At 39.3% G+C, this 6000-nt stretch overlaps 1 protein-coding gene across 1 annotated transcript in view; it reads left to right on the top strand.

The window, feature by feature from the left end:
• Nucleotides 1–4697: 4697 nt before the first annotated feature.
• LOC137344494 (laminin subunit beta-3-like) overlaps nt 4698–6000 on the top strand; it is a 71227-nt gene continuing 69924 nt past the window's right edge. The window contains exon 1 of the mRNA XM_068007525.1: nt 4698–4734. The gene's annotated coding sequence lies outside the window, so the exon portion shown is untranslated. The remainder of the gene's footprint in view (nt 4735–6000) is intronic.

Below are 6000 nucleotides of genomic sequence, written 5' to 3'. Positions count from 1 at the left end.
GAGACTAAAGAAGCAGGGGCTGTTCTCCTTAGTGCAGAGAAGGTTAAGGGGAAATATAATGGAGGTGTTCAAAATCATGAAGGGTTTTGATAGTGTAAATAAAGAGAAACTGTTTCCATTGGCAGGAGGGTCGGTAACTAGACGACACACATTTAGGATAATCGGCAAAAGAACCAGTGGGGAGATGAGGAGACATTTTTTACGCAGCGAGTTGTTATAATCAGGAATGCACTACCTGAAAGGGTGGTGGAAGCAGATTCAATGGTAACTTTCAAAAGGGAATTGGATATATACTTGAATTTGAAAAAAAAATGCAAGACTATGGGGAGAGAGCAGGGGAGTGGAACTAATTAGATAGCTCTTTCAAAGAGCTGACACAGACACGATGGGATGAATGGCCTCCTTCTGTGCTGTATGATTTTATGATTCCAACTCCTTTTGTAGGTCCCTGGCTGCTTCCTCTCACTGGTTCCCCCATTCCCACAGTTTGGTATTGTCATCAAATTTGGGCAGACGGCATTAGATTCTTTGAATCTAAATCATTAATATAGATAAAGAACAGTAGATTAACTCCGTCATTTTACCTGGTAATGATGTTAAACTGTGATTCTGTCCAGATTAGATTTGACTCTTTTTATGAATATGGATATTGCACTAAACTGTTTCCAATCTAGTTGTACATTCCCATGTGTTGTTTTATACACTGTGTTGTTTTATACACTGTTCAGTTTTCATTAGCTCCCTGATTTTGATGCTATTTGGGGGCAGCGTGCTGGGTATCTAATGGTCAGGTTAAATTGGTCAAGATAGAAAAAGAAAGACTTACATTTTATATAGCCCCTTTTACGACTTCAGGACGTCTCAAAGCAATTACAGCTAATGAAGCACTTTTGAAGTGTTATCACTGTTGTAATATAGGAAGTTCGGCAGCCAATTTGCACACAGCATGGCCCCACAATCAGCAACGAGATAAAAGACAAGAAAATCTGTTTTATTAGTGTTGATTGAGGGATAAATATTGGCCAGGACACTGGGGAGAACTGCCCTGCTCTTCTTTGATTGGTGCCATGGGTTCTTTTAAGTCCAACTGAGAATGTAGATGGGGCCTCAGTTCAATGTCTCATCAGTAAGACGGCACCTGCAACAGTGCAGCATTCCCTCAGTACTGCACTGGAGTGTCAGCCTGGATTATGTGCTTAAGAAAGGCAGTTAACAAAGCTTTAAAAATAAAATAAATCTAATGAATTTCAGCAACCAAGAGCCAAACTTTCTATCAAGTAATAAAGGTTCTAATTGTCTTGTTTAATTGGTAAAACGTATTCTAGCTCAATTTCACATCTGAGCCAAATGTGCTCAGCAATCACAACGTAAGAGGAAATCAATAAATTGAAATCAGCTACATATGTTTTATTTGTCGTAATGCATTGTGAGTAGTACTGGGAACATTATACTATTGAACGTAAATATCATAACCCTCGGAGCAATAAAAGTAATCAATTTGATCTAAGAGTTTGGTAGAAAAGACAGTTAGAGCTTCTGTTAATCAAGGGACCAGCTTCCTGAGGTGATAAGTTTTAATTTCATATTCTTATATAGTGAAGATCCAACTTAATCTAATATTAACGCTTTAATTTTTCCTAACCCATTTAAAATAGGACCAAACATTTAAGTAAAAACATAATAAAGTAATTTTACAACACCAAGTTATAGTCCAGCAATTTTATTTTAAATTCACAAGCTTTCGGAGATTTTCTCCTTCCTCAGGCAAATGTTTCAAGATTTGCCTGAGGAAGGAGAAAATCTCCGAAAGCTTGTGAATTTAAAATAAAATTGCTGGACTATAACTTGGTGTTGTAAAATTGTTTACAATTGTCAACCCCAGTCCATCACCGGCATCTCCACATCATAATAAAGTAGGTTAAGGTTCATACTTTGTATGAAGTGGAATTTGATCCCCATCTCCACTGCTTCATTTTCAGCAGTGAATTTCCATTCTGTGTGAGTGAGTTGCATTGGTAGAAATAAACTCATTCACCCTACGTTGAACAGGATGGAGAAGCTGGCAAACTGCCTCTGGCTCACTTGTTGTGATTAAATGTACACAACAAGCCTTTTATAGGGGATCCCAAACTTTACTGCAGAAAAATCAGTTTATTATAGGATTTGCCAGACCATTATGTCAAAAAGTATGTAAAAAAAGAAAACTTTGAAATATTTGCACTTTGACGAAAGGGAGCATCAGTGTCAGTATGTTAGAATTCTTGAAAGTTTCTCTTGCAACTTACATAATGCTGTTTTGTATCCCATATAATAAATTAAATTGAAACAAAAGGTGCCATTAGGTGAAATAAACCATGGCTCCTACACAGGAGTACAAAGGAATGGGATGCTATTATTTGTTTTAAGGTAAGATGGGTTATCTGTAAAATTCAAACTTGCCTAAGTATCACACTCATTATGGCTGTGAAACCTTCAGGGCATTCTCATTCAATCAAATATCTGAAAATAAATGATTCAAAGATTTGAAGACCCAAATCCATAAAAACTGTTAATATGTGTGCAGCAAAATCTGTTGTAAGAAACTACTTGAAATTGTTTTTAGCACTTTTAAGTGGGTTTGGTTTACTTACTGCACGAGGAAAAGATGATCTGAAAAGACAAGATTGGGAGGCACCTATTGCCACTTCAAAAAACAAAACAAGCAAGATTTCTGGTCCAAAAAACCACAGCTTTATTTTGTCTGTTGAGAGCTCAAAGTTGCAACTCAATTAATAAAAGGTTTGGTTGATGTTCATGATGGCAGATGTTGAAAGCAGCAACAAAACACAGAGACTATTTTGCCACAATTTTCTCCTCTTTCCATCCAAAGTCATTGACTCTGGGTTACAGTTCAGGCACCACGCATATTCTGGTATATCAGCCAAGTGGCCATTCTTAAAGTTTGAGCCTTGGCGACAGGTGTTGGAAGACTATTCAAGCAAAGAGGGTTTTTGGCTGTGAAGCACTTTGAGATGCATTGAGGATACTATAAAGCGCTATATAAATATAAGTTCTTTTTATCTATATCATAGCTGGGCCTGACCATTTCCTTCTTCAACATTCAGACATGCACACTTTCCAGTTGGGTCACTGGATAACAACCAAGAGCGGGAACCTTGGGTGGGTTTTCGCCACCAGAGCCCATGGACACTGAGGCCTTTTGTACTGATGTAATTGCTGCTTTGACCAGGGATCAAACCTGGGACCTTCAGAACCTTTTGGTCAGAGTGGCTGAGTACCATACCACGTGGACCTTCTACCATTGAAGGAGCAGCATAACAAGATTTTTCAGTAGAAAATTGAAAGAGTCAGCTATGAACGGCAATATATGGGGGAAAAAGGACCTGTCTCAGAAAACCATTCATTAAGTGAGGCTGAATGTCTTATTGCTTGTTGCTTAATGTAAGCAGAGTCAGATTTAAGTGTGATCCAGGATTTTGTTTTATTTATTTTAAAAATGAGAGGTGTCAGATACATTAAAATATGGCAAATGTCTTGGATATATTTGGACAATGAGGTGACAGATTTATTCAATGTAAGAGTTATAGAATTTTATTTGGTTTTAGATAGGATGAACTTAAAATGTTAAAGTGAAACTGTAGTTTAGACATAAGGCAAATTATTGACCTGGTTAGGAGATTAGTTAGGCGGTAGAAGACTGAGAGTAGGGATAATGGGTTTGTACTCGAATTGGAAGGAAGGGACTAGTGGTGTCCCATAAGGATCTACGCTAGGGCCTCAACTATTCACTATATTTACTAAAAACTTAGATAATACAAAATAGAGAGCCATATATTCAAGTTTGCCGATGACACAAAGATTGGTAAAATAGTAAGTAGTGTAGATGGGAGCATAAAATTACAAAGCGACATTAAGTGAGTGGGCGAAACTATGGCCAGTAGATTTCAACACAGGTAAGTGTGAGGTCTCCATTTTGGACCAAAAATCTGAGTATTTTTTAATTGGAATTGATAGGGTAGATAGAGAAAAACTTTTTCCGCTGGTGGGGGAGTCTAGGACAAGGGGACATAACCTTAAAATCAGAGCCAGGCCATTCAGAAGAGAAGTTAGGAAACAATTCTTCATGCAAAGGGTGGTAGAAGTGTGGAACTCTCTGCCACAAAAAGCGGTGGATGCTAGCTCAATAAATAATTTTAAATCTGAGATCGATGGATTTTCGCCAGCCAAGGGTATTAAGGGATATGGAGCCAAGGTCGGTGGATGGAGTTAGGATACAGATCAGCCATGATCTCATTGAATGGCGGAACAGGCTCAAGGGGCTGAATGGCCTACTCCTGTTCCTATGTTCCTAATCTCCAGCAAGGAAACTGGAAAAAGAATAGCTGGCAATGGGTCTGTTAATAGACTGTAAACATGTTGGCACTAGTGAAATCAAACAGACACAGTGCAGAGAATGCCATTGTCCTTTATCACTCCTGTGTGTCCACTCCCCTAAAGTGAGTACCTCTGTGAGTAAGTTAATATGAGGGGAGGGGGATAATGGTCTAATGTGTGTATAGGGGAAACTGCACACCACTGTTTATAAGAAAGTATGGAATGAGAAAAAGTAACTTGACCTATCAGGTCTGTTCTGTCCACAGATCATGTACAAAATGCTTATTGTGTTTTTTTATCCAACCAACTCAATCTCCTGAGGGAAGCAAACGACCACAGCTGAAGTAAATCTCTAAGAAGGTAAAGTTCTGTGACATTTCTTCATAAGCTCCCTCCCCTTAAAAAAAATCCAGCAAAACTCCACGACTGTAATCCTACCTCACAGCCCAAACTTTTTAGCGCTGGCCAGTTGCAGTTCACAGGTGACGTATCCATGATCACAGCAGCACAGGAACACTGTGCCCTTTACAACATTTGATAACCTACATCTAATCTTTATCCTTATAACCTGAAATCCCAATCCTAAAAGATATTGAGGCAGATTTTCGTCTTTCCCGCCTGCATGTAAAGCATGAGTTGGGCGGTGCGCAGAAAGGAAAATATGATGGGCAGGATTGCACGCCCTTTAAACAACCTGCTGGATTTTCCTTCCATTCATTTCAATGGAAGGAACACCAGGTGAGCCCTGTTGCCAGGGTGCGAAGCTCCCTGCCAGAATTACCTTTCTGCGTTCTGCCCTGGCGATGCTTAATGCCCAGGTGGTAAGGATGCAAATCTACCCCATTAATTCCATTCTTTTTTTAAAAATTGCTAATTTCCACAACATTAATACTTTTGCTGGAATTCTATTACACATATCCACAACATTGTGGCAAACAATCTTCTAATTTGTAATCCTGATTGAGGCTTGTTAACTTTGTATCAAGTAGATACTGACACTGAGGTCGATATTTATTCTGTGATATCATTCTGTGAATTATAACCTCTAGCCTACTTATTCTGGAAATGTAGGTGCCCTATGAGTAAATGTTTAATATTTACCTAGTTTGCCCTGCATGTAAGTTGATACTGACACAAGTAAATTGTTACCTTTAACCCAGTGTACAACAAACATGACTTGACACCGGCTTAGAGTGTTAGATGTGAGTAAATTACTACAGTTGACCCAATGTTTACTCCTGGAGGTTTTGCCTTTCCTATAGGTACATGGGGCGCTAAATTGGGTCGTGTAGTGCCCGTTGTTTAGGCGCTACACGGCCTCTCTGATATCCAAAATGGCGTCTTGGATGCGCACGCATGTTTCCAGTGTGACGTGCACCGGATGCCATCTTGGTATAGGAGTTAGCACATGCGCAAATACTGAATGCTGGAAGCATGTAAAGTAGGGAGAAAATGTGTGCAATCAGTGTGCAACGCTGATTTAAAGTGACAGACACCATTTTGGATCTTAATGCTCAACGCAACGCACAGTCTTAACTCCGACTATCTGAACGTGTCTTACAGTGCCTGAAGGACCCCCACCAGCGCTATTTAGAGGGGCCATGCAGATTAGTTGCTGGATTATTG

Source organism: Heptranchias perlo, chromosome 27, assembly GCF_035084215.1.
Source record: "Heptranchias perlo isolate sHepPer1 chromosome 27, sHepPer1.hap1, whole genome shotgun sequence".
Lineage (NCBI taxonomy): Eukaryota > Metazoa > Chordata > Chondrichthyes > Hexanchiformes > Hexanchidae > Heptranchias > Heptranchias perlo.
This window is presented reverse-complemented; position numbering and strand designations above follow the sequence as displayed.